Consider the following 19,141-nt stretch of genomic DNA (forward strand, 5'->3'; position numbering starts at 1 on the left):
CAGGCCAATGCTCTAACCGCTAAGCCAAACTGGCCAGGGCAAGACATTGATTCTTTAAAATTATTAAAATAGCCTGGCCGACGTGGCTCAGTGGTTGAGCGTGGACCCCTGCACCAAGAGGTCGCTGATTTGATTCCTGGTCAGGGCACATGCCCAGGTTGTGGGCCTGATCTCCAGTGGGGGGCATGCAGGAGGTGGCCAATAGATGTTCTCTCTCATTGATGTTACCATCTCTCTTTCTCCCTCTCCCTTCCTCTCTCTCTCAAGTCAATAAGGAAAAATAAATAAATAAATAAATAAATAAATAAATAAAATGATTAAAATGTGGACAAATTTCTGGTAATGAGAGTTAAAAAAAGAAAGAAGAGACAAATAAATATTGTAAAGGAGGACACCATTACAAAGAAAGCGGAGATGAAAATGATAATAATTTTTTAAAAAAATTATTTATTTTTTTGTTGCAGATATTTTACCTTTTTTACCCCATTGGCACCCCCCTCCCCACCCCACCCCTACCCCGTCCCCGGCTTAGTTGTCCATGTCCATTGGTCATGCATACATGCATATAAGTTCTGTGGTTTATCTCTCCCCCACCCCCTCTTCTGAGGGATGTCAGTCTGTGCCCTACTTCCATGTTTCTGGGTCTACTGTATTCCTCAGACTGTTATGTTCATTATATTCCGTATATAAATGAGATCATGTGGTATTTGTCTTTTTCTGCTTGGCTTATTTCACTTAGGATAATACTTTCCAGGTCCCTCCATGTAGTCTCAAAGGATAAGAGATCTTTCTTTCTTACCGCTGCATAGTACTCCATTGTGTATATGTACCACTGCTTTTTTATCCATTCGTCTACTGATGGACACTTGGGCTGTTTCCAGATCTTAGCTATTGTAAATAGTGCTTCTATGAACATGGGGGTACATATATTCTTCCTGATTGGTGTTTCAGGCTTCTTAGGGTATATTCCTAGAAGTGGGGTTACTGGGTCAAATGGAAGTTCAATTTTAAATTTTTTGAGGTAACACCATATTGTTTTCCACAGTGGCTGCACCAGTCTGCATTCCCACCAGCAGTGTATTAGAGTCCACTTTTTTCCACACCCTCGCCAATACTTGTTGTTTGATGATTTGTTGATGGCGGCCATTCTGACAGGTGAGAGGTGATACCTCATTGTTGTTTTAATTTGCATCTCTCTGATGATTAGTGATGTTGAGCATTTCTTCATATGTCTCTTGGCCATTTGTATGTCCTGTTTGGAGAGGTGTCTATTCAGCTCCTCTGCCCATTTTTTAATTGGGTTCTTTGTCTTCCTTTTGTTGAGTTGTATGAGCACTCTATATATATTGGAAATTAACCCCTTATCTGATACATCATGGGCAATGATGTTCTCCCATATAGTGGGTTGCCTTTCCATTTTGATGATTGTTTCTTTTGCTGTGCAGAAGCTTTTTAGTTTGATGATAATAATGAATTTTACCAACAATTTTATTGCATTTGAAAGCTTAGAAAAAATAAACATATTCTTAGAAAAATATAACTTATTAAGACTGACTTAAAAAGAAATAGAAAGCCTAAAATAGTCCTTTAAATAGCCCTGTTAAAGAAACTGAAGCATTGGTAAAATGAAACAAAACAAAAACTTCCCATAAGGAAAACATCAGTTCCAGATGTGTTTCAAACAAACTTACTAGAGTACTCCAATTTTATACAAACTTTTACAGAGAAAAGAAAAAGAGATAATACTTCTCCAACTTATTCTATGAAACTAGGATAACTTAGATACCAAATCCTAGATAACAAAGACAGAAAAATATCAGGCTTGTTTTATTTATTAATATAAATAGATATAAAAATCCAAAACAAAATATTAGCAGATCAAATCCAATGGTATCTGTAAAATAAATAATAAAGCTCCTTGAGTAAGTTGAGTTTATCTCAGGAAAGTAAAATTTAGTATTAGGAAACTCTCTAAATGTAATTGATCAAAACAGACTAAAAGAAAAAAAAAACATGTCAAAAGATGCAGAAAAAGCCATTGATAAAATTCAACATGAATTTTGTTGTTGTTGTTAATCTCCATCCAAAGGGGTGTGTGTGTGAGTGTGTGTGTGTGTGTGTGTGTGTGTGTGTATTTATTTTTTCTTTTGTTAATCCTCACCAGAGGAGGGAGGGGGGAGGGGAGAGGAACATAGATGTGAGAGATTGGTTACCTCCCTCATGACCCTGACCAGGGCTGGGATTGAACCTGCAAACCAGGTATGTGCCCTTGACCAGGAATCAAAATCGAGACCCTTCCATCCACAGGCTGATGCTCTAACCACTGAGAAAACCATCCAAGGCGCAAGAATATTTTTTTCATTGATTTTTTAGAGAGAGGGGGAGAGAGAGAGAAAGAGAAACATCAATGTGAGAGAGACACATCAATTGGCTGCCTCCCACACTCACCCTGAGTGCTCCTACCAGGGCTGGGAATTGAACCTGTGACCATTTGGTTCATGGGCTGACACTCTAACCACTGAGACACACCAGCCAGGGCCATCATACATTTGATTAAAGCTCTCAGTAACTTAGAAATAAAATGGAACTTTCTATAGCTGATCGATAGAGGTCTCCAAAAAATCTTACAATAAGTATCATCCTAAAGAGGAAATGTCAGAGCATTAAAGTTATTATGAACAAGACAAACATATCCACCACCACCACTTCTAACATTGTTTTTTGGACCTAGCCAGCACAATAAGACAAAAAGTAAGACAAAGGCAACAGGACTATTTTATTTTTCTAAATGTATGTATGCATATATATCTAAATATATATCTATGTGTATATATTTATACACACAGTTATTTTATAGTATCTCATAATTCTAACTGAGTTCTTTGCGGATGTGTTTCTGCTAGTCTTGTGCCATGTTTCCTTGTGTTTGGTGATATTTGACTATGTACTGTTCATTTTCTTTGGAACATTATCTGTGGAAATTATTCGAGGCCTGAGATGAAGGTGGGTTCTTCTAACAATGATTTACATTTCCTCTGCCAGGCACTTGGGGCACTATCAGTTTGGGACCATTTCATATTAAATTCTTTTTGTTGTTGTTGTTTGTTTATCTTTGCCAGAGGATATTTTCTTCATGGATTTTTTTAGAGAGAGTGGAAGGGAGGGAGAAAGTCGGGGGGGGGGGGGTTGGTGGAGAGAGAGAGAGAGAGAGAGAGAGAGAGAGAGAGATTGATGTAAGAGAAACACATCAATTGCTTGCCTCCTGCATGAGCTAAGACCAGGGCATGAGCCCTTGACTGGAAATAAATTTGTGACCCTTCAGTGAGCAGGCCGACGCTCTAACCACTGGGAAACACTGGCCAGGGCTATACTAAATTCTTGATTTGAAGTTTTTCAGATCACCCAGGTAGACTGAATTTGATTGCATATGGTGTGAGGTCTAAGTTGTAGTTATGGATTCTCAGGAGGAGATTCTTCCTCCTTATACTCATTGCTATTGTCAAGGTTTAAAACAGGTAATTTTCCTTGCAATTTCCTAGGTGTGAGGATGAGGTGAGTATTTTTCCTAGATCACCTGTACATGAAATAGAGAGAGGCCTTTTGGCTTCTAAGTTTATGCAGGGGCGTATTTTCTCGACTTGGAAAAACCCCGTACTTTGTCTTCTTTCCTAGGTGCCCTGAGAAATCATGAAAACTGAAGTTCAATTTCATCTGTTAGACAAGACACGTGTATCAGTTATTTACATTGTGGAATAAAACATCATTAAAAAATTCAGTGGTTTAAATTTAAGCATTTGTTATATTTCAAGAGTCCTCAAATTGGCTGGATGGTTCTCATTCAGCTGGGCTCACTTAAGTGTCTGTAGGCAGCCATGGCCAGGTATATATATCTGTTGCTTTTGGCTAGGCTCTGTCACATGTTTGGGGGTCAGCTGGCTATAGGCTGGTCTAAGATGGTCTTGGCTGGGATAGCATGGCTGTCTTGCACCTTATTCTCATCCTCCAGCAAGCTATTCTGGGCTTGTTCCTATGGTGGAAGCAGAAGACCAAGACAAGGAGTAAAAGTATACGAGCCTCTTAAACAGTGGTTCTCAACCTTCCTAATGCCGTGACCCTGTAATACAGTTTCTCATGTTGTGGTAATCCCCAACCATAAAATTATTTTCGTTGCTACTTCATAACTGTAATTTTGCTACTGTTATGAATTGCCATCAGAAATATGTGTTTTCCGATGGTCTTAGGCGACCTCTGTGAGAGGGTCGTTCGACCTCCAAAGGGATCGCAACCCACAGATTGAGAACCACTGCTCTTAAAGCTTAAGCTTAGAACTGACATACCGTGACTTCTTCCACATTTTATTGGCCAAAGCAAGTCACAGCTCACCCAGATTCAAGGGCTGGGAAAACAGAGTTCAACTCTTGCTACAAGGAGATGCAAAGTCATGTGGCAAAGGCCATGGATTCAGGGAGGGGTGAATTGGTGCCATTTTTGCAACCAATGTACCACAGCCCCTGGGCTAAAGTTGGCTTCAGTGTTCTGCTTACTTCTCTGGTTCTGCTTTCACTTACGTTTTGGCTGGAATAATTTTTATTTTTTGTCAGCTCATTGAGGCATTTAAAAAGTTTAAAAATATATATTTTCTCTATCATTTTAAATCATTCATCACATTTTCAGTGAGAGGATCAACCAAGAACCTCGTCTGCCATACTGTAACAGTAGGAATTGTAACCCCCTTACCATCCGTTTGGCATTGTTTCTGTAAATGCTAGCTATTCTCTGGCTCCAGGAACAGGCCAAGCTGTTTGGAATGGGTTAAGCTGCTTTGACACCATGGATGGATTTTCTTACAAACCCTGGGAAACTAAAGGACGTGTTATAAGAAGGAGAAGAGGTCCTGGTGATAAGGCAGCCTGGAGTGTGTAGATCAAGGACAGGACCTATCTGAAGGAAGACAGCGTTCTGAGGCTAATCTTTGCAAGGACAGTGAAAGAAGGCAGACCCTGGGAACTCGCTAACTTTAGATTTTTTTTCCCACCTACTAACCCTATATAAGAGTTTGGTTGAAATGAAATGTCAGGGCAGTTTTTCAAAGTACTAATGCCTGCTGCTCTCTCAGATTGCTGCTCACAAAAGATTCAACCTCGCCTCTGCTTCTTGGCTTAGTGGCGATAGGCAGCTTGGACTCATTGTAGTCCTGTAACAATACTGCTTGATTGACATTTTGATGAGTTTCTGTCTCTGCACATGTGTGGCTCTCTGCCCTCATTCTCTCTTCCAATCTTTGAGACTACTCAAATGCCTCCTTAATGCTTCTTTACTTCTTTGATTGCCCCTCTTCATCTAGGCAGAGCTGCTGTTGCCTCTAGACTCTACGAGTATTTTGCACCCAACTCCATCAAGACATGGGATTGCTAGCATAGCAATCATAATTTGTGGAGTGCGGGGTTCCTTGCTAAAAAATTATTAGGAATTTCCAGACAGTGACAGCAGAGCATTAAACTGAGAGTGGGGACCTATTTATTTATTTATTTGTAATCCTCACCTCTGTGTGTTTTGAAAATTGATTTTGGAGAGAAAGCAAGGGAGAAAGAGAGAGAGAAAAACATGGATGTGAGAGAGAAACATGCACCTGTTGCCTCCCGTATGCACCCCAACTAGGGGATCACATCTGCAACCTGGGTATGTGCCCTGACTGAGAATTGAACCCACAACATTTTGGTGTATGGAACAATGTTCCAAATGACTAAGCCACCTGGCCAGGGCAAGTGGAGACCTTTTTAAGTGTGGGCTCTGTGTGAATACACAACACACACTCCCATGAAGCTAATCCTGATAGTAATTATTGGTTTACATCTTCATCTCCCTTGTATGTCACTGGGTGGGTACAAGACAACACTTCCCAAGGTAAGCCTGTCTGCTTAGTCTTTATGCCCCAATAGGCTAGCAGGGTGCCAGGTATAATCAGTAAATGGTTGTTGAATGAACAAATGAAAACTACACTATGATCTAAAACACATCAACTCTTTGATAACAGCTTTAAGAAAAAAGTAGATAATCATATTAAATGTCCCTCTCCACTTTAATATGCTTCCCAATTTCAGAACAGTTAACAAAATGTACATCTTAGAACGGGAAAAACATGGTGGTGCCTTTTAGCATCTTACATGATAGCTGTTCTCACACTTCATGGAGAGTGAGATGTTTCTTTCAGTTCTATAGTGGGTTCCTGGGACCAACTTTCTATCTTATTTTCTCTGATGTCTGCTCTTGGCTGATCCCTGGGTTGGGAATATCTGATCTTAGTTCATGATTGAAAAGTTTTGGTTTTACTGGTTTTGAAGGCAAGATAGGTGACCAGTTTGCCAATCTCCCACCAGACTTCTAGGTTTCCTTGGGGGAAGGGCTCTCCAAACTCCTTTATGTCATTTGGCATCTTTAAACATCTCCCTGGGGAAAGGAGAAAGGGCTTGGCTCCCAGTTATAACTCTTTTGGGCCTGTGACTTCTGTTTTGTGTCAGTTTCCGTTTTTATACAAGGAGGAGAGCCAGTGACCAGAGTGGTACAGGGAGAAAGGAATTGTTGGGTGGGAACTACTTCAAGGTCTGTTCCTAGAGAGGAAGACAGTCAGTCTCCCAAATCCACGCCTCACCACTCCAAAGCTTTCAAGATCAGAAAAGGTGGAGGAAGGGAGAGAGGAACAGGTCTTTAAGGATGCACACTATTCTCCACCCCAACTTCGGGTGCCTGGGGCAGTGTTCCCTCACACCCACCGTGGGAAATAAGAATCCAGAACCAGACCCTCCCCCACATCTTCAGCCCCTCCCCCTGCGGCTTCCCCAGTGCGGCCCCCTCCCCCCATTACAGCATTGCTCTGGGCGCCAAGACGGATTCAAGCCAGGGACTGCTGCAGTCAGCTTCCCTCCGCCTCTCCTGGCTCCTGCAGCCTGTGTCCTGGCTCTGCAGCCTCAGACTGGGCTTCGGACGGTTCCCTTTCCCTCCTCCACCCAGCCTCCGCCTTGGCACAACCCCTGGCTCAGGGCCTAGAGGTGGGCGGGCACCTTGGGCACAGGTGGGGGCCCCAGCAAAGTCGGCAGGTATAGCGGGGTTCTCCCTCCACACTGGGGATGCCTCGGCTGTGCGGACAGTGGGTGGGGGACGCCTGTCAGTGGCTCTGACGCCAGGCACAGCGCCCCACACTGGCAGGGCTGGGGCAGAGAAAGGGGGCTCCTTGACCTGGGCCAGGAACTGAAGTCGGGTGGCTGACCGGGAAAACCTGAGGGAGAGTCTCCTAGGGGATGTGCCTAGGGGGCTGTGTGTGACATTCAGGGTGTGACTGCCTCGATGGGGCGCCAGACCGTATTTGTGAAACTGTGTGACTGTCTCCCCAACAGCCCGCCTCTGGGCTTCGGTCCCTGTGCCTGGGTCGGCTGTTCGTGGCTGTGACACTGTGTGCCTGGTCCTGGGTCCCCGGTGGACACTAAGCCGGTGGCCCCCCAGCTGGGCCTCCTCAGTGCGGCCGCTCAGTGAGGCGTGCGCTCCTTGGAGACCCCAGCTGCCGCCCGCTGGCTGCGACCTCGGCCCTCCCGGGTCCGGTGCGGGGGCGGGGAGCTCGGTCAGCCTCCCTCACCCAGCTCCGGGCTCCACAGCCCTGCGCGGGGGCGGGGGCGGGGGCGGAGCGCGCGGGCGGGATCCCCCCGCCTCCCCTTCCTGGTCCCCGGGAAATCCAGCCTCCGTGGCTTGGCCGCCTCCCGCTCCCGCGCCCGCTGCCGCTCGGCGCTCGCTCGGGGCTCCGCAGCCGGCGCAGCCCCTCCGCTGGGGGCTCCGCAGTGCCGGGCCCCGTCCCTGCCCGCCTGCCCGCCGCCGCAGCGCCCCCAGCCCGGGCCGCCGGCACCATGTAACCCGGCTGGAGCTCGAGCCGGGCCAGGTAAGCCGCGGGGAGGGGTGGGGACGGGCCGTGCTCGCCGCGCCCTCTGCAGCGCCCCCCATCCTCGGCCTGGCTGCGGCCCCGGCGCCGCCCACGCCCCGGGCTCCGGCGGGCTCGGCTCCTGGCTTCAGGAGGGGCGAAGGCTGGGCCTCCTCTGCTGCCCCCACCCCCGCCCTCGCCCCGGCCTGGCGGCCCGCGAGTCTGACCCGAGGGACGGGCGGAGGGACCACGCGGAGCGAGGACCAGCTCTCCCGGGTAGCGCCCCGGGGGTTGGCCAGCCCCGGTCCGGCTCGGCCAGGCTGGAGGCTTGGGTCTGGGAGGGAGAAGTCAGCTGGGTTGTGGGGGGAAGTGGTGGTGTTGGGGAGATCCGGAGAGAAGTTTCCTCTGCAGGTGTGTGAGTGTGAGTACGTGTCACTATGTCTGTGATGAGTGTGTGAATGTGTCACCGTGTGGGTCTGGAGGTGATTGTGTGTACCAGTGAGTGTATGCAGTGAGTGTGTGTCTGTCCTTGTGGGCGAGTGTGTGCGTGTCAGTGGGTGTATGCAGTGTGAGTGTGGAGGGTGTTACTGTGTATGTATCTGTGGACATGTGTGTGAATGAGTGTGTTGTCACTGCATGTGCCTGTGTATGTCTCTGTGAGTGTGTATGTATGCATGTGTGCCGGTGTGACTGTGTCTCTGTGAGTGGTTCAGGTATCTGTGGCCTGTATGAGTCTGTGTGTGCGTGCGTGTGTTGGCTGTGTGAGAATGTATTTGAGCAGGGTTCACTCTGAGTCACCCACATCTGGGCTTCTTTCTCTCCCCCCTCCCCCAGGGGATTCTGATGGTGGTGGGGGGGGGACATGGGACAGGTATATCAGACTTTTTAGAGGTCAGATCACCCCTTTCACCAGGGACTCCTCCCCTGGACACCCGCTCAGGCAAGAGCTGAATTGCACTCCCCACCTTGGTCCCCACCTTCACCTACCTCAGGGGGTACTTTCTGTGATGCCAGTTGTGTCCTTGCTGCATGCTGGGGCCCCTGGTGCTAGTAGGGCCTCAGGTGAGCTAGAGTATGTGTGTTTCTTCTTGGGGCCTGGGAACTTGTGTCATCCCAGTACTGTTTCATCGAAAGACCTTTAGAACCAGGAACTGAGGAGGCCAGGTGGAAGCTTCTGTCCTGTTCTTAGTCACCAGAGTAGGTGGACGTCCCCCAAACTTCCAAGCCCTAAATTTCCAAGTTCTAGGTCATGGGTTCAGCCTACTGGCTCTAGGTGGGTCTGTGTTGAAGCTCTTTGAAGTAGTAGTAGTCCCAACAACAACAACAGCAGTGCCCTTCTAGCAGCCCAGAGCTTCTGAAAAATGCTACCCTCTCAACTCTTTCTTTTTAACTCACCAACAGCTCTGGGAACCAGAGCCAGGTTAAGCCATATGAAATTGCCAATATTCAACTGTTTCGTTTTGTTTTTCTTTTACCTACAAAAACAGCAATTTCATATAGTTCATCCTAATATAATGCCAATTTATAGATGAAGATGTTGAGGCTCAGAGATGAATTGCATTTCCCACAATCCCACACTGCTAGTCAGTGGTATAGAAAGGTTCCAATCCAGGTCTTTTGGTGACTCAAGGAGCTGTGTTGGGCCAAGGTTAGAGAGTGGTATTCCCTGGTGTGCTGTCTCTGACCCTGGGGGCACTTACCTCCACTTCTGCCCAGCATTTCCTGAGTGCTGGGGCTACTTCTGCACCCAGCTGCCAAGGCCTAAAAGGGAGAGGTTGGGGGGGGGGGCGCAGAGAAGGGTGGGTACGGAGAGGCTTCGTGAGTTGGCAGTGAATCAGGGTCTAAAAAGGGAGTTGGGAGGGCTAGGGTGGCAGGTGTTTCTAAAAAGAATGTGAACACAGGATGAACATCCTTAGATACCACCCCCACATACTCGACCCCCACTGTGCCACTGTTCTGACAGGCAGTGCCCACTGCATTTTATGCCAGGGGGCTCATGTGCAAAGAATGAGTTTGTACATAGCAATAAAACGATGGTTAGGGGAGGAATTAGAATTAATTTGGTCCAAACTCTTAATTATAAAGTGAAGACACTGAAACCCAGGGAAGGGAAGGGACTTGCCCAAGGTCACACAGCAAATGTGTGGGTTCCTGGCTAGTCTTAGCCCAGGAACCTTATAACCCTCCATGTTGCTTTCTATTCCTGGAAACCCCTCCTCCTTCCCCAAGCCTATCAGAACTCAGCAGAGATTTGGGGAGAAGAATGAGACTCAGTAAGCTTAAGACTATATATAGATCCTTCAACCTGGGACCCCTTTCCAAAGAGAGGGAGCTACAGATGTTTCTGGAGATGGGGATTCCTAGCCATACCCACCACCAATGTAGACCATGGACTTGTCTTGATTGCTGCTGGTGAGGGGCTGGAGCTGCTGCAGGCCAAACTCCCAGACTTTGTTCTGTGGCAGTGCCTGCTTTCTCCTGCTGCCTGGCACCTCACATCATCTCTCTCCAGCTGATGTTGGGGCTTGAGCCGGCTGAGCTATTTTCTCTCATTCCACCCAATTTCCAATGCATTTTGCCTCTAGCTGGCCTGACAGTTCCTTACTTTATGGGTTCCTGTTGGACAGAGAAACTTCTGGGGCTTGTTTGATTTTGTAAAGGTTTGTAATTACCCTTGAGCCCTTTCTAATTAAACCTTCCAGGAGTCCAGGGTAAATGATAATTGTTCCCATTTTGCAGATGGGAAAACAGAAATTCAGAAAGGGACCTCTTGTTTGGTTGGTTTTCTCTTAATCTAGTAAGATCAGTAGAAGAGGTTCTTGGAATGAGGTGACAAAGGGAGCAAATAAAACAGAAGCTTTTGTCTAGAGGGGCTTGTACTGACCTCTTCCACTGTCTTACCATCCCCATGGTCAGGACACCTTTCCAGAGTCTGATTTCATTCCCACTTGGTGGGTTCAAAGCTTTATCTGTCAGTGGGGGTTGGAAGAACAGTTGTGTACCCTCCGCTATACAAGGATTTGTCTCGATTCCCCCTTTACCCACCCTCCCTGCAGTCTGAAGGCTGCTGGCTCAGCGGGCCTCCTGCTGTCTGGGGAGTCTGGGTTTGAGCTGGGGTGAGGCAGTGGCACCATCGTTATGGTAACGGGCTGCCAGCTCATCGTTGCTAATAACTTGTTAAGTCCCTGGGCTCGAATGCAGCATGCCTTCCCACCAGCTCTTCTCCCCATGTCACAGAAAGAAAAAGTGAGGCTGTGAGGGAGGGGCCTGTGAAAAAGGGTCTGGGGAGGTGTTTGGCCTTGTCCTTGGGGTTATAGCTGAAGAGCCGGGGGAGGTCACGTAGGGCTGGTTTATGCATATGATTACGTAATTTGCATATGATTGTATGGGCTGTTACATGTCAATACATTCAGAACATACTTGAATAAACCTGTACATGCTAGGTGACATGTTCATGAGTTTTTACACAGCAGCCCACATTCACACATGTTTCCAAGCATCAGAACATGTTTGTGTATGAATAGTGCCTCTACCATCTGTACATAAGGCACCCAAGAAATCTGGGTTTGTGGGGGTGTCCAGGTATGTGGGTTGGGATCTGATCTTTTTCTGATGCAGCTTCAAAGTGTCTCGTTAACAAAGGGACAGAATAGTCCCAGGGTTCCTTCTTCCTTCCTTCCAGTCAAGAGCTCAGAATAGGAGTGGGTTGGGGATAGTGTGGGGGCCCCAAGCTCCCAGCTTCCAAAGGCCCCTGCCTCTATGCCCTTTGAGCTCAGGTATCTTCTGCCCCCTCACTCTCTGTTCTTTCTCACCCTCTCCTCTTCCTGTGTGTAAATATTAAAGAGCTGAGCCTGCAGAGCTGATGTAGACATGGGGAGAGAATGAAATTAAAAAGGATTCCCTCACCCCCATCCCAACACCCCCACCCTGCAGTCCCCTGCTCCTGCCTCCTTCCCTCTCCTTTCTCCTCTCCCCATCACTCAGTGCTTCCACATGTCTCTCCTCCCCCCAGTCCAGATGGGAGCTGGCTCCTTCAGAAAGGGGGCTTAGAACAGGGTGTGGGGAGCTACCTCTCTCTGCCTCCCCTCACTACATCTGCCTACAGGGCTGGCAGCCCCCACGTGAGTATTTCCTTTATTTTGGGGGTGGTGGTTAGGAAGGAAAGTGATGTTTAGAACCAGCTGTGAGTGGCGTTAAGAGGCTCAGGGCTGAAGGAGGTGGGTGGGGTCCTGTCTCTAGGCTCCCTCAGGGAAGCCTCGTGTCTGGGTTTCTTTTCTCTCTTTGGACAGAGACTGATAGGAGGGGTACCAGATGCCTCCGGTGAATAAGAGCTAGTGTGGGAGGGGCAGGAGAAGAGGGGCTTCTGTTCTAAAGAGGGTATGTGGTAGAGCAAGCCTGTTCCTTTCTGGCAGGCTGGGTTTCTGGCAACGCGGCCCGCAATCCCTGGGAGCTGTCCCGAGTACTGAAAGGGACTCAGCGGGGATTTGCTCCGTTGGAACTGTCCTGGGTCCTGAATGGGGCTGCGTTGGGGCCCGAAGATGATGGAAAGGCGGTTGGGGCAGTGCTGAGGGCTCACTAGAAAAATTCTCCCAGATGACCCACTTTCCAAAGACAGAATTCCTGGATGGAAACATAGATTTGGGGGTCCTTCTTCTGGCTTTAGGCCTCACAGTGGTATTTGGAAAAGGGACTCCCTTTCCCTGTTTCAGTTCCCCCTTCCCTGTCCAAAACCACCTTACTGTTAGTGTGGGGGTAGGGATGGAGGGTGATTTTGGCTGTGAGCTCTCTTCTCATAGATCGTTTTTAGTACAAAAGCTTTGGGGTACTGGCACCAACCCTTCTACTGGGTCCCAGAAGTTCAGGCTCCAGGCAGTTCTGGATTAGGAGAGTTCAGGTTTTGCTGGTTAGGCCTAATGTGGTTAAAGCTCAAAAGTTAAGTATAATTTGAATGACTATGTGGCACCCCCCTGCCCACCATATCTTGAGATTTGGGATGGCGCACAGTACAATATCCTGCAAGCCTGTCTGTTCTCTGCACACCCCAACCACAGCTCAGAGCAGCATTTGGGAGAGGCTTTTACTGGGGAGGAAGATTTCCAAGCAAAGGATTCAGGGAGTGGGTGGGGTTGTTCAATGCCATGGAGCAGAGAAGGAGGAGGCTACTGGAGATGGGGCAGTGGGAAAAGAGGAAGAGCTGGCAGAGAAAATCAATTCAAATGGGGGATAGGTTTGGGTTTCAATCCTCAGTTCCCTTGGAAATCTTTTCCCCACCAACCCAGGGCCAGAGTAATTTCAATTTCCGGGTTCTTATACTCTGTTTTTGTAACTCTGAAGGGAATAGAGCAAGGACTTATGTCTCCAGGCCCCTTCCCTTGTCATCCCAGGGGGATGAGAGCCAAATGTCAGGACATGCAGATGAGACCGTGGGGGAACAACAGGCAGGAAGAGTTGATGGCTGCTTTGCCTTCCATCCTCAAGAGCACAATCAAATATTCAAATAGGATCCTTCTTGAGGGGAGAGAAAGGAGAGGGTTTCCAGATGATGTTGGGCAAAATTAGGTGTGGCAGGAAGTTCAAGAAAAGAGGTTGGGTATCTAGGGACCCCAAACTGCACCAGTTCATCCCTTTCCAGATGTGACTTCTAGTTAATAAGGAACCCCCTCACCCATCATGTTTTTGATGTAACTCATCAAGTTGATTTCTCCCATTCTCTAGCTACTTGGGAGGAGCTGAGTTTTCCTATGCTGTGGGTGCTGGGAGGTGGTGGGTGTGGGTGTGGGTGCCTGTTTGGGGAGGGGAGGTGTTTGTGCTTCACTCAGCTCCCTTGGTTACATAACAGCTTTGATAAGACTTTACTTTGGAGCTGCTGCTACTGCCTGAGGCAGTCACCCCTCCACCCCCACGTGGAATGCTGGATGTCCACCCCCTTCTCCCTGGCCTCTTGGAGAGTCCTGCTGTTCATGATCCAGTGTTTCAGTGGCAGCTTTCCTGCTGGGAGGTGTCTTCAGCTTGCCTCCCTGCTCTCTACCCAGCTCCTGTTTATTTATTTATTTTTTAATACTTGCTTCTTTTGTTATCTTGAGCTCAGGTCACCCCCTTCACATTTTTAAGTCTCCAGGTCTACCATCTCCTTGGCAGGGCCCTTGGGCTGGGCTGGGAGGGGTTCACTGAACATTATGAAGCTGCCCTCTAGGGAAGAGAGAGGCATCCTAGGAGGTTTTAGGGACCAGAGATAATTTTCTTACTGTTTCTGCAGCACATCATACCCAGAGGTACTGGGAGGAAGAACTCCGGTCTTGATATTTTCTCTTCATTTTTCCTTTTAGAACTAAACAGTTGTATATATAGGGAGTGGGGACTGCCTTTTAGGCATATTCTATTGATAATAGAAACAACTTTCCAAATAGAGAAGTGGGAGACTGGCAAGAGTAGAGAGCAAACGCAAACTTGGAGAGAATATGGACTCCTGGCTTTGTTCACAGGATAGAAGCCAGAGGAGGGGCTGGATATCTCTGCTATTCCAGTTCATGAGCATGTGTATTTCTGCCTATGAGTGGGTATAGCACTGTGTATATGCACATACGTATGTGTGAGTATGCTGTTTGAATGTGTACAAACATTTATGGGTTTGTGTATAAGTGGACACACATACATATATATATATATGTATGTATTACTTATGTATGGATCCATGTATATATGTGACTGTGAAGGCAGTTACTTGATTGAACCGATGTGTATGGTCTTACCCAGTGATGCATATATGTGAGTGTAAGTATGCATGTGAACATATATGTGGGAGCACATACATGCACACATGGGTTGATAGCATGTGAATATATGTACATAAGTTGAGTCATACATGTGAATAAATGTGACAGAGAGAAAGAATGAGACACACACACACACGGATTGATTCTGACTGAACATTGAGACTGTCCCGAATTGTTTTTTCACAAGCTTCAACTTGATCCTCTCTGATGCCAGTGACTCTTCTCCAGAACGCAGGTTCCTTGAGGTCTCTCAAATTCTCATGTCGGAGGGACCCAGTTGTTCCCCACCACCATCCATATGAAGGGAGATTGCGCAGGAGAAACCTATACAGCCTTGGGGACAGCTAAGAAAGGGAGCCTAAGGCTGATCAGATGCCATGGTGCGCAGGGATGTATGTGGGGAAAGAGTTTGGGAGCTTGAAATTTCACATTACTACAGAGGTTTCAAGAATCAAACAGAACCAGTTGAGTTTAGTGGATGAAAGGGGCAAGGATAGTAGGTAGGCCCAAGTGTGTGCATAATCCTCACACATATGGGGCATGTGGTAATATGTGTGTACACGTATATGTGTATATTACTGGTCTGTGCCTTAATATGCATATCTCAAAATAAATGCACTTCTTAACATTTACACATATGAAAAAATCTACAGGAATAATATCAACACAGGGATTTGTCAACATGTATATTCATGCTAACGCACATCTATGTTTGAACAGAGTATGCAGAAATATGTGGATATATGCTAACACTGGCTTGATTGCAACCTGTGACTGCATACATACACATCTCACTCAGCCAGCTTAATAACAGCCTATAAGTAGTCCATCACTTACAGTAGTCCCAGTGCATCTGTTCATTCAACCAATGCTTATTTTATGCTTGTGATGTGCCACATACCATGCTGGACATTGGGGATGGCCCTTGACCTTGGGTAACTTACAATCTAGAAAAAACCTGGAACCAAGTAAGGAGAGTGTTAAGGAAGGTAGGAGGACATAGTGTTCATCGGGACAGTGGGGACCTCCGAGAGGTTGGTCAGCTCTGGAGTGGGGAAAGGAGGAGTTTGGTAAAGTAACTAGAGAGGAGAAGGCCTTTGAACCGAGGCTTGAAGGTGGAACAGGTGTTCATCAGGTGAGCAACTGTAGGAAGAGGTTTCAATGACAGGAAATGTCCCAACTGGACTCCCTTCTTTGCCCCTTGCCAGCCCCTCCTCCATAGATTCTCCTCCAAAGAGCAGCCAGAATAAGATGAGGTCATGCCTTTCCACTGGCTTTCCATTTCACTCGGAGTGAAATACAAAGTGCTTCGTGGGGCCTGAGTGACATAAGTGCTGTGTATAAAATAGCCCCCGTGACCTCCCCAGGCTCAGGTGCCACCCCGACACAGGCTTTCTTTTGGTCCCACAGGACGCAGAGCACAGTCCCCCCTCGAGGCCACTGTCCTGGCTTTCCCTTCGGTCTGACATGCTCTTCCCCCAGATACCTACATGACTTGCTCCCTCACTTTATTCAAGTTTTGGCTCAAAAGTCACCTTTTTGAGAGGCCAAAGTCTATCTTAAGTAACCCCTTGTCATTGTATCCTTTTACCCCACTTTTTTTTTTTCAATTTTAGCACTTACCACGTCCATCATTTCACGTATTTGTTTATCACCTTTTCCCACTAGAATATGCACTTCATTTGTTTTGTGTATTGCTGTATCCACTGTGTCCAGAGGATTTCTGGCTTAGAGTAGGCACTCAATACATATTTGTTGAATAAACAAATTTTAGGTAGATCACACTGGTGGGCAGTGAGGAGAATGGATGGAGCTGGGCCAAGAAGCGAGACAGGAGACCAGTTAGGGACCTGTCGTAGAAGCTTTGGTGAGACCTTAGGATGAGAGTGGCCTGATGTAGAACGCTGTTCGTGGGCAAACACAGATACAGGGTACTGCCACGTGCACACGTGCACACGAGTGCACAAGTATATATTGTAGCCAGTCAGATCTGTCTTAATCAGTAGGGGAAGGGTCAGGAAGAAAGCAGAAGTGTCTGTATGTGTATATGCGCTATGTATGTCACGTGTAACACCCTCCAGCAAACCCTGGCTGCTGTTCCACCTTCCTTCTGGATCTTGTCACCACCACCCCTGCCAGCCAGGTGCAGAGGGCTGCCATGCACAGGTCCCACTGGTTCTATTCAGTTAATGACACAGGGTTTCCCATTTAGGGAACAGGGGTAGGGAGCAGGGTCGTGAACAGTGGGAAGGGTCTTCGGAAGCTTAGAGACACGCAGAGAGAGGCATGTGGACCCCGAGAAGAGTGCTCAGAGTCAAGGGGGCTCAGGCCTGGCCCAGACTTCCTGAGACCAGACGTGGTGGGAGGCAGGGCAGCACCCTCAGACAGCATCTGCAGTCAGCCCCTCCACTTCTCTCCTCTCTCTGCTCCACTCCTGCTCCTCTCTTCTGATGGGGCTTAGTAGGGAGTGAGTGCTCCCCCCCGCCCCCCCCCCCCCCCGGCTGTGATGTGAATTCAGGTATGGGGACACTCAGCCGAAGGGGACCCAATTTCCAGAGGACAGGCTGGAGCTTTGGTTGGTAGAGAAGGAATCTCTCCGAGTCTCAACTTTGGCTGTTTTCTTCTCTCCTAAGAGAGCTTGGAGAATTGAGCTTGTGGTTCAGTGTGAGGAACTGAGTTTAGACCCCAGGCAGGACCAATCAGCTGTTAGCATGAAGGGACTGAGACTTAGAATGAAGGGAAAGCTGGGAGGAGAGTTGATAAGAAATGGAGGAAGAAATAGGAGTTATGGGCCAGCTCCTCCCGGTGCCATTCCCTGACCTCTGAGGGGCAGGGGCGTGGTGCTTCAAGACCTAAGATCCTCTTGGAGAGTTCCTTTCCTAGACCTCCAAGCCTGCGCCTGGGTTGCCTCATTCCCAAGAGGCCAGTGCTAGAGCCCTTTGCAGATTCTGGGGTGTATGGGGCCTTCTGCCAATCTCCTCTCTCATCTGGACTAGGGGCGGGGGTGCTGCAGCCGCTCCCCTCCCACCTGGGCGCTGAGCATGGGGGTTGGGACGAAACAGCCGCCAGAGCCGCCCACCTGCCCGCGGTGTCATGGCAACGACTCTGCTCACGTGGACGGTGAGGAAAGGGAGGAGAGGAGAGGAAACATCACGACAGACGTGAAGATGGGAGGGGGCTTCTCAGGGTCCTGCATGCTGGATCCCCCATCCCTCCAGCTTGGCCCGGCCCTTGGCCCTTTTACCCCAGGCCCCCCAGGGCATGGTGGGGTTTGTGCTCCAGTCCTGGCCTCAGAGTGTGCATGTCCTTGGGTGTCCTGAGTATGATGACCTTGGCCTCCTGTGCTGCGGGCCGGCGGAGTTCTGGGGAAAATGGGGCCTTGGTATGTGCAGACTTCTCTTTCTTTCCCCAATCCTGCAGGCCCGGGATGGTGCCTGGAGCTGAGGGGATGAGAGCCCGACCTACTTCTCCATTTTCTCACTATTTTTCAAAAGGGAAATGACCCACTTTTCAGCCAATCGGACTGGAGCCTGTTCCCAGGCTGATTGCCTTAGCCCCCCTGCCCAGGCCTCTACCCCATCCTCAGCCTATTAGCCACGTGCTGGACCCACTTCCTGAGGGAAGCAGGTGCATTTTTGTGGAGGGGGCCTTCCCTGCCATCTGTGCCAGGCTGGGGAGGGGTCTATCCTGATTGGAGCAGGAGTGGGCCAGGGCCCGACTGATCCTGCCCTCAGCTCCACTTTGGGCAGACCCCTTTGATAGCCACAGTCCTGGGCATTTGAGTGTCCTGTCCACTGTCCCCATACTCTCCCAGGACTCACTCTGTGGAGGGGCAGGGTGGGTTGTGGGTATGGAGGGAGGGCTGTACCCCTCCTCTCACTCTGTGTAAGTGGATAGTGCTGGGCTGTCATCACAAGCTGCTTCATTTCCACCTGGTAAAGGAGTGTCTGTGGCACTGGAGAACCATGTTTGTGTATCTGTCTGCTTGCCTGTCAGAGCTCCTCCCAAAAAGCCTTCCTAGAGAATTCTGTCTGTGCTTCTCTCTCCAAGCCCCTTCCCCCTCTCTAGGATATTGGTCTGGGCCTCAGAGCCCCCTCCCTCCCTCAGCTATATTGGCCTGGCTGGCTTGGGGGGTGATTAGGGATTTAATTATTTAGTTTCTCCAGCTCAGTAGATTAATTCCATCCATCACAGGCAGGCTGAGCCTTCTACCCCTCTCAGGGCTGCCTGGCCAACCCCAGAGGGAGGAAGCATCATTGCTCACCTGGGCCTAGTATTGGATCTGGGAACAATGGATAAAGTTCTTGTTGGGGGAGGATTTGGTGTGTGATATTGAGGAGATGTGAGGCCTAAGTAATGTGAAATGAAGGTGAATATCCGCTGTATGGGTATAAACATGGGGACATGTATGTAAGGTTCCATATCTGTGCAGCTTCTGTGCGCACAGGCGTCAGTGTCCATTGGA

General features: G+C 48.5%; 1 protein-coding gene across 1 annotated transcript in view; it reads left to right on the forward strand.

Moving 5' to 3' along the window:
- Positions 1-7,725: 7,725 nt before the first annotated feature.
- Positions 7,726-19,141, forward strand: part of DLGAP3 (DLG associated protein 3) — a 55,648-nt gene continuing 44,232 nt past the window's right edge. Inside the window, exon 1 of the mRNA XM_036256363.1 lies at positions 7,726-7,924. The gene's annotated coding sequence lies outside the window, so the exon portion shown is untranslated. The remainder of the gene's footprint in view (positions 7,925-19,141) is intronic.

This window comes from Molossus molossus, unplaced genomic scaffold (assembly GCF_014108415.1).
Source record: "Molossus molossus isolate mMolMol1 unplaced genomic scaffold, mMolMol1.p scaffold_m16_p_12, whole genome shotgun sequence".
NCBI lineage: Eukaryota > Metazoa > Chordata > Mammalia > Chiroptera > Molossidae > Molossus > Molossus molossus.